The sequence below is a fragment of the Myxine glutinosa genome, chromosome 1, assembly GCF_964187855.1.
Source record: "Myxine glutinosa chromosome 1, kmMyxGlut1.1, whole genome shotgun sequence".
In the NCBI taxonomy this organism is placed as follows: Eukaryota; Metazoa; Chordata; class Myxini; order Myxiniformes; family Myxinidae; genus Myxine; species Myxine glutinosa.
Genome location: NC_136261.1, coordinates 392,213,967 through 392,230,313, shown reverse-complemented (window position 1 = coordinate 392,230,313; position 16,347 = coordinate 392,213,967).

The following is a 16,347-nucleotide window of genomic DNA, read 5'->3' as shown; positions in this document are numbered from 1 at the left end:
ACTTGGCCACCAATTTGTAGTCGAATTTCTTTGTTCCACTACTAAATGACTACACAAACTCGTTTTAACAAAATCAATGTTTTATTGACTTTTGAGAGTTTTGCTGTATAAATAAAAGTACTAATTCTAGGTCTTAATGACGTCGTTCTGCCGGTCTTTGTTGAAGCTCGTTCTCGTTGTTGACCAGTCTCCAGTTGGTTGATCAGTTCAACTGGTCTTCAGTTTTCACTCCTCTCCAGTCACTCTCCCAAGTCCACTCTACTCCAGTTGCAACTTTCTATTGGTTATAAAGGAAAAACTCCTTTGATGTTACCAGCATGCAGGGTCAACCCCGGGGGTTAATCCCCTGGGACATGAGAGCTTGCAAGCATCTCTATTTCTTTATCCAAAAAGCCTTATTTAGCCATAGTTTGGGATAGAAAGCTAAAAGTACTTCATACCCCATTGAGAGGTCACTTTCTTATGACCTGTCTGAGGGGGAATTTGCCCATGCTTGAAGCTGTCAGAGAGGTGACAGATGCATTTTCTAGCCTGTGTTCCATAGATGGAACATAGGCTATTTTGATAGACACAGATGGCCGTCCAAGAGCGTTACACATTCTGTCCCTTAAATTAACTCTCTTTACCAATGCCTCCACCTGTTGGCTCTTAACAGAGGCAAAAAAATAATTCAAGAGGATTCAGAGTTTTACCAAACTGCACCATAGAGCATATTTACACCAGGTCACATTCTGTAATTTTAACAATATGGTCAATTGTTAATATGAATATTTTATTCCACAACAGTCAACAGTGGTGGGGTATGTGTCAAAGGTTAGGCACAGATTGGCAAAGGCTTGTGAAGTTTCTATTCACTTCCGTTTCCGGTCTTGCTGGTGAGGGTTCGTTTTTTCGCAGCTCCACACGCTCTCCATCGAAATCGAAGTTAAGTAATTGTTCCCATTTTGTATTTTCGTTAAAACTGTATTTATTTTATGGTGTATGTACGTATATTGTCCCGACAAAGATTTTCGGTGCAAATCTTTCATACCTGTATTGAAAATCGTGTTAATTCGTGTCGTCTTGAGGCCTTGTACAGTGTACACTGTACAACCTTGAGGCTTTGTTTTTCTCTCAGCGCCTGTCGTTTGTGATCCAATAACTTTCGTTCTGTTTTCGCAGTCTTTCCACCCCAAAGCCTACTTCCTTATGTAAATCTCAACTCAAAAAAAAAAAAAAAAAAAAGACATTACCTTCTCTGTGCTCATTCGTTTATTCATTCTTATTCGTTCGTTCGGTCTTCGACCACGTGTTTCTCCCCCATTTCCCCAGATAGATCGTCAAATTTCAACTCATTATTTTATCGTCCATGCGATATTGTTTGATTATAGTTAGTTTTGGTTTGAATTTCCTGTAACTCGTAATTAATTAATCGTGTTCTGCTCCTCGTGTGTGGCCTTGTAGTTGTACCCCCGTCGGTGTTTTGTTAACTTAAGCGTGTTTTGCTTGGCTCTTGGTTTTTTCCCTTCTACCCCGAACATAACACTCTGTCTAACGTTCTAAATCCCCACCCCCCCCCCCCCCAAAAAAAAAAAAAAAAAAAAAAAAATATTTATTTTATTTTCTCCACGTGTACTGTTGTCTCATCCTGTATTTTCTGTCCAGGTGTGCTGTTCGCCCCGCCCCCATTATCTCCTTGCCAACCACCGTTTGCCCTGTTCACGTGACTTGTGGTGGTCCCTCTCGGCTCTCCCCCCGTTGGTATTTTTGTGCATATAAGATTGTTCACAGTTCTGTTTAAATATTATTTAAATATGTTTAACCTTTCCCCTTCTGTGTTTTATTCAGTGGTATATTACAACACGCTGTTTTTCTTCCTATTTAAAAGGCTTTTCTCAATTTCCTCTCCAACTCATTCCACTTCAAAAAAAAGAAATTCAATATCTTATACGTCTCCCTCACTACATGGTCTAAATTCACATTCATTCCATCCCTCCTCCATCGTTCTGAATCGGATTGCTAACTTGAAAATCACAACAAACCCAATTTGTTATCAATGTTCGTCTTTCATTAATCATCCACTTTCTAAACTCCCCTCTTGCCCCTCCCATCCAAATCCCCCCCCTTGCACCTACACTCCTAATACCCCCCCTTGCCCCTCCACTCCTGATCTCCCCCCTTGCCCTTCCCCTCCTAAACACCCCCCTTGCCCCTCCACTTCTAAACTTCCCCCTTGCCCCTTCCCTCCAAAACTCCCCCCTTGCCCCTCCCCTCCTAAACTCCCCCCTCACTCCTCCCCTTCAAAACTCCCCCCCAATCCCTCCCATTCAATTCTCCCCCCATACCATTCCTCTACAATTCTCCCTCCTCCCCCCTCCTCCTCCAAGCTGCCTCCTCCCCACTTCGTCTCCCTTCTATCTCATACCTCCACCCCCCAAAACCTTCTACTTTCCTCTGCCCCCCCTCAAACAACCCCTCACTGTGCCTCATCCCTTCACTATCAAACCTTTCATCCTCCTCATCCTTCCCTTTCTTGGAACTCTTCTGCAACATCTGACACACTATCAACTGCTCTCCCTACTTCCCCCTCTCATCCTTCATCTTACCCTACTCCTCCCCTCCCCTGTCCTGTACCCGATGCTCCCCCTCTCTCTTCATTAACGGTATGGACCTCAAACATCCGGGGCCTTCACTCAAACCTGACTGATCTCTCCATACAGGTTGCTTCTGACAATCCAGACTTGATCTGCTTAACAGAGACTTTCCTCCTTCAAGATGTCTCTCATTCCTTAATATCTCTTCCTGGTTACTCCCTCCTCTGGTATGATAGACCTGAGCCTCGGCCTGGTGGTGGGGTGGCTATCTTTGTCAAAAACTCTCTTCCTCCCTCTCCTTGCACTGCCCTCTTTCCTCCTCACCCGCAGGAGTACCTCTGGTTACGGCTTCCTCTCCGCTCCCACCTTTTGTTCATATGTGTTCTGTACCGTCCCCCAAACAGTGATGACTCCATCTACATTTCACTGTCTAACAACATGGACCAACTTCTATCCACTCATCCCAACTCTCTCTTCCTCATATGTGGTGACTTCAACTGTCATCATGCCACCTGGTTGGGTGTGGGTTCCTCTCTCACCAGTCATGGCACCTCAGCAAAGGACTTCTGTGACTCACTGGGATTGACACAATCTGTCAATTTCCCGACCCGGATCTCAGCCAATGGAGTATCTTCTCTTCTAGACTTGGTTATGACAAACTTCCCTGCTAATGTCTGCTGCTCTTCTTCTGCTCCAATCGGTTCTTCTGATCATGTGCTTGTCAAAGTGGACATCTATCTAGCCATTCTCAGAGAGCCTCCTCAGCGTCGACGAGTCTGGCATTTCACTCAGGCTGACTGGGACGGTCTTCAAGCAGCCATCAATCGTCTGGATTGGTCTCCCATCTCCACTGCCTCTGACATCAACTCTTCCTGGGAATTCTTCCAAAGCAAACTGATCTCTCTCATGCACAGATTTATCCCATCTCGCCTTCAATTGTCTTACCCTTCCTCCCGTCCATGGTACACTGAATCTTGTGGTGAGGCAGTTGCCGTGAAACAACTTGCCTTTGCCTCTTGGAAGGCTAATCCAACTGAAGGCAATCTCAGTTCCTTCCACCAAGCTCGGAACAAGTGTGTGTCTACCCTCAGGAGTGCCAGGAAGCACTATCTCTCCTCACTCAAGAATGAACTCTCAAACCTGTCTCCTTCCTCCAAATCCTGGTGGCATCTGGTCAAATCCGTTTCTGGTGTTTGTTCCCCCTCCATCCCCTCCCTTACCTCAAATGGCCACACAGTTGACATCGCACGTGACAAAGCCGAATGCCTCAACTCTGTGTTCGCCTCAAAATCCTTAGTCCCAAACCCATCTCTCTCTGTTCCCACCTTTCCCAGTCGAACCCAACTGCTCCTGGACTCTGTGTCCTTCTCTCCTGACAAGGTGGAGGAGTTTTTGTCAAACCTCGACTCTGATTCTGCAACTGGACCAGACGGCATCAGCCCACGGGTCCTAAAATCCTGCTCTGCCGCTCTATCTCACCCTCTCTCTGTTCTTTTCACCCTATCATTTGCTCAAGGTCATCTGCCAGCATCCTGGAAATCAGCTAACATTACCGCTTTACACAAAAAAGGTGCAAAAACAGATCCTTGCAACTACAGACCAATTAGCCTTCTCCCAATTATCAGCAAAGTCATGGAATCCATCATTGCTTCGGATATGAAATCTTTCCTCTTTTCCAATGGCTTGATCTCTGATCATCAATTTGGTTTCAGACCAGGTCACTCTACTCTGGACATGCTGCTTCTGCTGTCTCAACAATGGATGGAGGTCCTCAATGCCAAACAGGAAATCAGAGCTGTCTCCCTTGACATATCACGGGCCTTTGATACGGTCTGGCACCCAGCTCTGCTCACCAAACTCTCCTCCTATGGTATCCATGGAAATCTCCATGCATGGCTTGCGGACTTCCTCTCTGGTCGTTGTCAACGTGTGGCCCTGAATGGATTTCTCTCATCTCCCCTTCCTGTTCAGGCTGGAGTTCCCCAAGGAAGTGTGCTGGGCCCTGTGCTTTTTCTGGTCTTTATCAATGATCTCTCCAACTCTCTGGAAAATCCTCTCTATCTCTTTGATGATGACTCCACTCTCTGCCGCTCCATTCCTCTTCCCTCAGATCGGCAGTCTGCAGCCTCCTCACTCTCTGAAGACCTGGACAAAATCACAGACTGGTCAAACAAGTGGAACATGTCTTTCAATCCTGACAAATCTCACTCTCTTACTATGTCTCTCCGAAAAGATCGACTGGACAACCCTCCCATCTCCTTTCTCAACAATCCTCTCCAAGAAGTTCTGTCGCTCAAGCTTTTGGGTCTCACTATCTGCCATGATCTTTCTTGGGAAAACCACATTTCCAAGCTGGCCTCCAAAGCCAGTCGCCGAATGGGCATCCTCCGTCGTGCGAAGTCCTTCCTCGGCACACCTGAGCTTCTCACCACATACAAGGCTTTCATCCGCAGCTCAATGGAATACTGTTCTCCCCTATGGGCTGGTGCTCCTGCCTCACACCTGGCTCGGCTTCACGCTGTTGAATCGAAAGCTTTCAAAATCATTGGAATCTCCCGTGATGAAGCTATCTCTGAGGGCCTTTCACTCACTCACCGCAGGCAGGTAGGTGGTCTTTCTGTCTTCTAGCGACTCCTCTCCGGCCTTGCTCCCCCAGCTCTCTCTGTGCTCTGTCCCCCAAATATTCCTACAGGTCGCACAAGATCTGCCAGCAACCCTCTGATGGTTAAACTGCCGAAATCTCGGCTCTCTGCTCACCTTCACTCTTTCATTCCTCTTTTCTCCCGCCTGTGGAACAAACTCCCACACTCCCTTCAATCCCTCTCCTCCCTCCAGGTCTTTAAAACAGCTGTTCACCACCATCTCTTATCTTCCCCCATCCAGAACCTTGATCTTTTCTACCCCCACTAATTCACCCCAGATCCACCTTGTCTGAAATTCCAACTTCTTTCCTGGAAATCCTGGCAGTGTCCATATGTTTATACCTCTCCCACCCCCCCCCCCCCCTTCACATGCCTACCCCCAAAGCCCTCTCCCTCCCACAGATCTCTCCATGTCTCCATGTCTCTCGGTCCCTGCTCTCAAATGTTGTGTTTTTGTCCTTCCCCCTCTCTCCCCATCTTGTCTATCGCTCCTGATGTTATTTGTTTTATGTGTCTGTTTGTCTTTCTGTGTGATTAATGTTCGCTCTTTCACGAGCCTCAATCTTGTATACAAAAAAAAAAGTTGCGAGAAGAAACTTGAAAGTGACACAGGATAAAATGAAAGTGAGACATGACAAGAAATCTCAGACAAGAAATTTCAGTCCTGAGGACCGAGTGTTAGTGTTGCTTCCTGTCCAGGTCAGCCACTACAGGCGAGGTATTTTGGTCCCCATGCAATCGAAAGGAGGGTTAATGAAACAGATTACGTGGTGACAACTCCCGACCGACGGAAAAAGCGGCAGCTGTGTCACGTCAACCGACTGAAGAAATATTATGAGAGGAAGCCTGTGGAAAAAATGGTTCTTGTCTCACCTGTCGTGCCTGTCGTTGAGGATCCAGAGGTTGAGGCTGGTGTGAAGTTTGATAACTTTGATGACCAGGCTTGTCCCAGATTGACGAACACGGAAGTGTTGAGCAATTTAGATGAGAAACGAAGTCATTGACAAGGGAACAACAAGGACAACTATCCAGCCGAATTTTTGAGTTTGCACATTTGTTCACAGATGTACCTGGTCGTATTGACCTGGTATATCATGATATAGAGGTGGGGGAAGCCACTCCTGTGAAGCAACACCCCTATCGGATGAACCCTGTGAAGATGGAGTATCTTCGGAAGGAGGTTCAGTATATGTTGGAGAATGACATCATCGAACCAAGCAGCAGTGAATGGAGCTCACCATGTGTGTTGGTTCCAAAACCCGATGGCAGTTTTCGCTGTTGTACGGATTTAAAACGGGTTAATGCAGTGACCAAGACCGACTCAAATCCCATACCGAGGATTGATGACTGTATTGATAGAATAGGCCCAGCTAAATTTGTAACTAAATTTGACTTGCTGAAAGGGTATTGGCCGATTCCTCTTAATGATAGAGCCAAGGAAATCTTGGCCTTAGTCACACCAAATGGGTTGTATCAGTACAAGGTTCTTCCCTTTGGATTGAAAAATGGGCCTGCTACATTTCAACGGCTGATTAATAAGCTTATTGCAGACCTTGAGTGGGTGGAGGCTTATCTGGATGATGTCATCATCCACACCATGACCATGGAAGATCATATTAAACAAATTCATGCATTTTTCAAGAAATTGACCGAGGCAGGGTTGACCATCAACTTATCTAAGAGTGAGTTTGTCAAAGCACAGGTGGTGTTCCTAGGCCATGTAGTAGCTCAGGGTCAGCTGCAACCGGTGACAGCCAAGATGGAAGCCATTGATCGCTTCCAAGTTCCAAAAGGGAAGAAGGAGCTTATGAGATTCTTGGGTATGGCTGGTTGGTAACGGTGGTTCTGCAATAATTTTTCTGATGTGGTAGCCCCTTTAACGAATTTGCTGAGGAAAGAGACCAAGTTTATTTGGGATGACAAATGTCAAGCTGCCTTTGCCCACGTCAAAGTGATATTAATGAGCTCTCCTGTCCTTGCAGCCATGGATTTTCAAAGAACCCTTTAAGTTGGCCATTGATGCAAGTGATGTGGGGGCTGGGGTAGTTCTATTACAGGAAGATGGTGATGGCGTGGATCACCCAGTGGGCTACTATTCGAAAAAGTTCAACAAACATCAGGCAAATTATGCCACCGTGGAAAAAGAGACCCTTGCTCTCCTGCTCACGCTTCAGCATTATGAGGTGTATCTGGGAACTACTACCTTTCCTATGAAAGTCTTCACTGATCACAACCCCTTAACCTTCATTCAAAAAATGAAAAATAAAAATCAGAGGTTGATGAGATGGAGTTTGGCTTTGCAGGAGTTCAACTTGGAAATTGAGCATGTAAAGGGCAGGGACAATGTTGTTGCTGATGCTTTATCCAGAGTGAACTAACTTTGGAAATTCCTGTAGGTTGTTTGGAAGTTTTGTTGCTTTCTTTTGTCGAATATTAATTATTGTTGCTCATTTGGGTGTGAGTTTTCCTTTTGTTTGTTAAAAGGGTTTTTGCAGGAAAAGAAAGTTTTCACTATGTTCAAACTTTCTTTCTTGAGGGGGGGGGGGGAAGTGTTACGGATTCGTCACTTCCGTTGTTGTGGTTCTCATCCACTGTAAACATTATTGGTTCCATGTACTATTATTGTTTTCAAAAGGTTTATTGTTTATGAACTGTTTTCTATTATTGTTTATTGTTTATGAACTATTATTGTTCATGAACTGTTTTCAAAAGGTGAAAAAGTTAGTGTTTAAAGAAACTGGAAACCGGATCTGGAACCGGACGACGAAGAGGAGGAGGAGAAAAAGGAGGCGAAGCAAGTGAGGTTTGACAAGAAAGCCGAGCTGCTTTGAGGCCTGGAGGAGACGCTGGCAAATGGGGTCACGAGTGAACTTTGGGTTTCCTGGGAAAGTGATTCCTGTGACAGAGTTGTTATCGCTGTGACAGACAAACCTGCGTGTCAGGTTTTGCGGTTGATTCCGAAGAGAATCGTTGTTTGAGGGCAGTTATGCCTCGAGTATGGGGCCCATTGGCCGTTTTTGCCTCGCGCACGATTTCGCATCGCTCTGGGCTCTTCCCCTCGCTTCAACCATTTCACCGCACCCAGACGTTAACCTGGTGTGTGTGTGTAACGTGTATTTTGAGTGGGAATTTGCAGTTCGCCGTAAAGAGAGCCGTTGAACGTCCATACCCGAAGGTGTGATTTCCCAGTTGCTTCTTGAGGGTACTTTTGCCCATCTTTGGCAGTGTGACTGTCAACCGAATGGATCACTGGAGCATGGATCGACTTAGCCTTGATGCCGGCATAGAGACTTTGGGAATGTTCTTTTTGCTCACTTGAAGCACAGTGAGTTATATTGTACGAAACTGATGGTACCATCATAGGAATGATATATTGGTTGTACAATTGATTACTATTGTTTTTGTGCTGTTATTTTTGTGTGGCCTTGATACAATACTCTTTGTTAGAAACAATTAGTGTGGTTTCACCATTGATCTTTGACACACAGAATAACACATCTTTCTGCCGTGACTCCTCTCGGGGCTCGGAGGCACACCGTGACCGCGGTTTTGGGAGGAGCACGTAACACACTGGAGGATGCATATGTGCATATGGTCAAGAAGAATGCAGAAACAGAAGAGGCAAGGACTTACTCAGAGTAAAAATGAATACCAAAGCAATGAGTGGATGGACAGAAAGGAGGAACAATTAATCATGATTTTGTGTGCTTATTTCAAGAAATAGTAATACAAAACACCCTACTGTACTACAGAACAAAGCAAGGTGTTGGTTTTCCAGAACAACTGTTTCCAATATTGACCTTTTGTATCCAAAACTCCATGTCGGTAAATGAGGGGTATTGCACAGGTAAAGCACTGCGAAAGTAAATTTCAGCTACTTTGCAGCTAGATCCCGGGTACCGGGTGCAAGATACCATTCTGGTGTATGTTAAGTATTGATTTGATGGACAATGGGTAGATTTTAATTGTCATTGACACATAGCAATCAACCTATGATCTCTCTGAAGCATTGCTGAAGTTCAAACCAAATCATACCGCGGTACCCAAAATGGACACGTCCAAATTCACCTTCATCTGCCAGGATCGCTGGAATCTACTTTAAGAGGCAGCAAGTGCTTAATTACTCCCACGAGGGAGTAATGCATTCGATCGTGTGTGTGTGTGTGTGTGTGTGTGTGTGTGTGTGTGTGTGTGTGTGTGTGTGTGTGTGTGTGTGCGCGCGCGCGCGCAAGTTATCTGGAAAAGTTCTGAACGGATTTGAATGAAGGTTGGTGGGATGATTGCCCTTGGTATAAGGAAGAATTGATTAGTTTTTGGTGAAGCTCAGGATATTATTCCGGCTCCAGGAATTTTTTGAAGGATTTTTTTACCATTGGAAGATAGGGCTCATTTTTTTTTGACATTATCTTCTATATATTCTATATTTAACATTGTGACATGAAAATAGTTTTCATATTTGTTGTAAATGTAGTTTAAACTCGTGGTTATGCGATAGAGCGGTGTATTTGTTTTGGCAGCGTCGTCTTCAATGTTCTTTTTTTTTTTCTTTCTAATAAAGACATATTCTGTCATTTTAAAACCAAAGTGTGTATTAGGTTTCCCCGTTTCATAAAATGTATCGTTTGATACGTATAATGCTTTAAAACTGTTTATTTTTATTATTTATTTTTTTACCTCAGAAGAGATATCAACATTTACCTCAGCGAATGTCAATCGCGGTGTCAGTATTTGATGAACTTATAAAGACTTCGGTGACTTCTAAGTGTGACAAGCATGTGCACGGGATTCTTCCCAGAAGAATGAGTGATCGCATTCGTAGTGGGGGGGCCAATGTAGCAGATTGAAATGCCCGGTGAAATTGCTTGTTAATTTTTGGACACTGGTTGGGCTGTCTTTAGGGATGATATAAGTTCTAGAAAAAATATGTCTCCAATTGTTTCAAGTTCTTTATGGCGGCCATTTTGGATTTTCAAAATGGCGGATGTCGAAAACGTAAAATTCCATTATCTTGGCTTCTAAATGACCTAGAGTTTCGATTCTGGTGTCCAGTTGTACATTTTTGGGGATAGAGAATTGAATGAAACCTTCTTTAATAACCTACAAGGGATAAAAATAGGTTTTTATGGCACAGCCGAACCAGTGTCCAAAATCTAACTTAATGCACATCTATCTTAATTGTTATTTGTTATTTGTATGTTCCAGATTCGTGACCCTGAGCTATGATGGAGCCAAAAAGCAAGAAAACCAAGAAAGAAACTGATTTCACACTTTGCATTCAGTGCCAGGATCCCCAAGGTGCACTAGTGACTGAGCCAGCACTGGGCTCATATGCAAAGTTTCTCCAGTTCATCCAGGAGAGGGCACGATATGGTGATGCCGACTTCAAACAGATCAGCGAACGATTAAGCTGTTTCACTGCCACTGACTTGAGGAACAATAAAGCAAAGTGGCACCGGGCATGTTATGGATCTACATGCAACACTGCTCACCTGGAGCGTGCTAGAGTTCGCCACCAGAAAGCCTGCGAACATGGCGACACCCAGCATCTTCATAAGAGGTGTGGACGTCCTTCTTCTGCACCTGCCGCTGCAAGTACCTCAGGTTCTACGCAAGACGAGACTCTTCGCTTCACACGTTCATCATCAACTCCATTCAACAGAGACCTTTGTTTCTTCTGTCAAGAGGTCACTAAGGAAAGTGTACATGTTGTATGCACGTTCAACGCAGGTAAACAGCTGAAGAAAGCTGTTGAAGAAGGCAGCAACCACAAGTGGAAAGTTCAGCTGAGTGCTGCCATCAGTGCACATGATGCTCATGCGATCGACGTCAAGTATCATCTCCCATGCTGGGTGCAGAATGTCCAACGTGCTCCCAAGAGTGGGACATCAAGTGATGACAAAGAACACATACTGCAAGAAACTAATGTTATCAAAATAGCCGCAGACATTGAGTTTGTCAGCCTTGTTCGCTCTCTACTCCAAGCTGGTGAAATTCTCAACATGTCTGACCTGAAGTCGGTTTACTCCAGGATTCTTGACAATAATGGTGTGCACAATGTCCCATCACCTACTACCCAAGGCATGAAGGAGAAAATCAACTCTCACATTGATGACGTTCACTTCATGAAACCAAAACGTCGAAACGAGTCAGACTGTGTATTCTCCACTGCCGTGCGTGATGCAGCTGTCGAAGATGCAATGACGAAGACAAATGAAAAAAACATCGAACAACTGTTCGAGAGTGCCTCTGTTCTCCGCAGTGCCATTGCTTGTCAGAACAAGCACCCATGGCAATTTGAAGGAGAAATGAACACTGATGATGCTGAAAAGCATGTACCCAAAGTACTCTATGCTTTCCTCCGCTGGCTACTGGAAGGACCAGCCACGAGCATTGAGCCAGAGACTATGCGCTCAGCCACTATTCATCGAGATGTTATAACCATCAGTCAGAACATCATGTACGGCTACAAGTCAAAACGCCAAGTCACGTACAAGCCCAAAGAGCCAGATGCACCATTCCGCCATCGCTTAGAATGGCCACAGCAGCTTGCCGTTGCCATTGTAGTCCATCAGTCCACCAGAAACAAGAAGCTTCTGGATTTCCTGCATGGGTTCGGTCTGTCTGTTGATTATAGTCGGATCTTGCGGTTGGAGACACAGCTGGCCAACTCAGTCATAGAGTCTACGACAGAACAGGGTGTATACTTTCCAAGAACCATGCGCATAGGGACGTTTGTCTTCTTTGCAGTGGACAACAGTGACTTCAATGAAGACACACCTGATGGGAAGCGGACACTCCATGCTACAGCCTGGGCACTCTACCAACGACGGGAACATGCACCCTCCACAGATGAACATAGAACACTGACACTACATGACCGAAAGGCCAGACACCGCTCACTCAAGGTTCTGACTGCTCCAGACTTTGTTCCTTGCCAAGCACCAAACAAACAATCTGCCACAGGTACCACGTATAGCTTCAAGACACGGTCAAACCCAGATGTCACCAAGCCGTACTCTGCGACGGACACAGTGTGGCTACTTTCACGCACAATCATGCGAACAGCTGAAGCTGAGGACGTACAAGACGACATCATCCCACCAGATGACCAGCTGCAAGCTGCAGAACCCCAGCATGCTGACCCTGTTGGGTCACTCGTCCACGATCCAAAACAACCACCTGGCAGTAGGATCAAGCATCACGATATCCCAACTTGGACAGCCTACAACTCACTGCTCTCCTCTTCGAAGCCTCTGACAGAGGTCAACGCCCTGCCATTGGTAGCAGCACCAGCCCATGAATGGCAAACACTGATAACAGTCTTGAAACAGACACAGCAAATCAACTGCATGGTCATGGGTCCCGATAGGAAGACAGTGATCACCTTAGACATGGCCCTGTATGAGCGAGCCAAACAGCTGGAGATGACCAGAGATGACTGCAAAGGCAAGTGGGTACTGCGACTAGGGGAGATGCACACTGTGATGGCTGCACTGAGGGCTGCTGGGAATGCCATAGAGGACAGTGGTCTTGACGAGGCTTGGTCTGAGGCTGATATCTATGGCCCAACAACGACCAGACAAATACTGGAAGCCAAGCACATGAAGAGGGCTTTGGAGGCCCACATCACCACTGTCCAAGCCCTCTTCGACCTCTATGTGGACGAATTCTTCCAAGAGCATCCCCATCTGAGGGGCCCATGTACCCAGTCAGCACAACAGGTTGCCCAGAGCTGTCATCTACACAACCGAGAGGAGATGACAAGCGCGCAGAACAACATGCTAGCTGTCCTCGAGTCAAACGAAGTCCTGGAGGCCATGGCAAAGTTTGATGAGAGGAAAGAAGCCAAGAGTCCACTGTTCAAGTTTGTGCGACGCTACATGCGGATGATAATGCTGATATACACATTCATCCGTGCCACCCGTGATGGACAATTTGAGCTTCACCTGTCTTCACTGGATGAGATGTGCATATACTTCTTTGCACATGACAAACAGAAATATGCCAGGCTGACTCCCCGGTACCTTGCATAGATGAAGGCCCTGAAGATGACAGATCCAGGGATCTACCAAGAGTTCATGGATGGGAACTTCAGTGTCCATAAGAATGAAATCCCCTTCTGTGCTGTAGGTGTGGACCATGCACTGGAGCACATCAACAGGATCATGAAGGTGACAGGGGGTATTGTGGGCATTACCCAGAATGCCAGTGCCCGCGAAAGGTTCTTTCTGACAGCACCAGAGCTGAGTAGGCTTGCTGAAGAAGCCCGTCAGATGGCTGGCTCACAATCAGCTACACGCAAGGAGCACCACGACCTATCAACCACAGTCTGGGCTCGGCAGGAAGACAGCATTCGTCGACTGAAGAATGTGATCAGAGAGTCCATGAATCCCATGACGCATGAGGGTGAAGACCTGATGACTATCATCACCAAGGTGGTGATGCCAGCTGAAGTACAGAAGGATGTCTGCAACCAAGATGAGATTGGTCAGAAAGCGTATAACACGTTTGTTGCAGAGCGCATCAACACAAATGAAATCAACCTTTGGGCCAGAATGGGAAAGGTCAAACTGAAGATGTGGAAGAGTGCCAGGAAAGCTGTGAAGCACAAACTGGCAGACAAGGTTGTAGAGCTGAAAGACGACAGGTCACTGTTTGCGCGCATGCTGATCGTGGCCCGCTCACGACCAGAGATCAACTTGAAGGATGCCATAGGTCAATATGAATTCACCGCGCTTCCACGAACCCTCTTTGCAATGGCTGGGACACTACTACCATGCACAGACAAAAGCAAGCTCATGGGCATCCTAGAAGATCTACCCAAGAAGTCAACTGGCACTGGTCAGCAGCCAGACGACGACAATCCTGAACATACTCCACCCCCTCCCAAGAAGGTGACTGTCATAGACGGCATGGCATTAGTGCAAGCAATGGGTAAGCCACAATGGGTCAAAACATGTGCCCAGTGGGCTGGCCATTTCAATGCAACACTGGACTGCAAGACCAACGGGTATGATGAAGTCCACCTCGTGTTTGACCGATATGATCTGCCAAATTCACTGAAAGAGGCCACACGGGAGAGGCGCCAAGGTGGCAAGCCGCCCACTGCTTACCACGTTCAAGACAGCACCCCGATTGGGAAACTGACAGCAAAACAGTTCCTGTCGCACACCAACACCAAAGATGAGCTAACTGTCTATCTGGCAAAGAAAGCTCTGTGTCACTTTGAGGGGACTACCAAGGTCTTCATCGTCACTTCAAGGCAGGATGTCTTCTCCAACTGCATGGATGTACAGCATCTCCGTAGCTCCCAGGGGGAGGCTGATACGAGGATCTTTCTTCACAGTCTAGATGCCGTCCGAAGAGGTGCAACACAGCTGTACATTCAGTCACCTGATACTGATGTATTCATCCTAGCACTCCACCGGTACCATGAACTATGCAAAGACACATACTTCATCACGGGTGTGGGGAACAAGAAGAGGCAAATCTCACTGGAACCAATAGTACATGAACTTGGTGTCAGGAAGGCTGCAGCCCTACCAGGATTCCATGCATTCACGGGAGCAGACCAGACTGGTCGGTTTGCCGGCAAGGGAAAGCTCACATGTTGGCAAGCCCTCAATAGGTGCTCTGTTGAGGTGGTATCTGCGTTTCATGACCTTGGGGCCTCTGAGGAGCTGAGAGCTGACACAGAAAGTGACATTGAGGCATTTGTATGCCAGCTGTATGAGCCTCGTACTACAGTTGTGGATGTGGGCAAGCTGAGGTGGAGACTGTTTACCAAGAAACAGCTAGAGGCACAGAAGCTGCCACCAACACGGGGAGCTTTACATGAAGCCATTGCTCGTGCACATTTCCAGGCCATGGTGTGGCATCAGGCTGATGTACCGGACCCCCAGCTTCCACAACCAACAGAACATGGATGGAGAGCAGAAGGAGATCAGCTGGTGCCCATCACAACCAAGGACCCTCCAGCCCCAGCTGCCATCACACATCTAATCAAATGTAACTGCAAGAAGACCCAATGCATGTCTCACTGCTCATGCAGGTCTCAGCATCTCAACTGTTCTGAGATGTGTATGTGTGGGGCAGATGAAGAGGTGTGTGGTAACACGGGTCAGGAGCGCCCCATGGGAATCGATAACACTGATGATGAGGAGGATGGAGATCCTTCAATGTAACAATGAACACTGCCAACTAAAAATATTGCACAAAGACATTATAAGTGTACATTTGAACACTAAAGTCCAGCCTTTATGTGATTTAGAAGTGAAAATGATGGAAAAAAATATATATATGTGTTGGCATAAGTGCGTGAAAATCCAAGATGGCTGCCATAAGAACCCTTTTGATCATATGTAGGTGTATAAATGTGTGTTTATTGGATTAAGTATCCGCAAATATGTACATTTGGACACCAAAATTAACACTCTAGGTCATTTAGAAGCCAAGATAATGACAATTTCGGTTTTCAACAAACGCCATTTTGATAATCCAAAATGGCCGCTATAAAGAACTTGAAAAAAATGGAGACATATTTTTTCTACAACTTCTATCATCCCTAAAGACAACCCAACCAGTGTCCACAAATTAACATTTGAATTCAACGGGAAAACATTGGCCCCCCCACTATCGCTTGTATGACTTAAAATGAGCGAGTTTTGTTTTCACGTTTGGGCCAGTTTTACATGTTGTATCTCTAAGGAATGAAACGAACGTTTTTCCTGGCTTACAATTTTATTTGAAGTCACACATGCCTCAAAATACACTCACCTATATGGAATTGAACGCTGAATCCGAAAATGTAAGTGAAATTGCCTTGTTTTTTTTTTTTACATTATCTTCCATATTTATATCTAAATATATAATTATCTTCTAAATATATATCTGTGCAGTGTCTGTCTTGTCTTGTGTTGTCACTGAACTACTCCCTCAAACTTTTGTGAAATCGTACTATTCCAACTTGATCCACGGCGGGAGTATGCGCTCTACTGAGTGTCGTTCTAGTTAATGTATGTACTTTGAATAATGATTTCACGTCATACTAATTTATCATAAAACTTTGAATTCAAGATGGCAGGCAAACCAAACTGGTTACAACTTATGTGGAAGCTTCTTTTTTTTGGGGG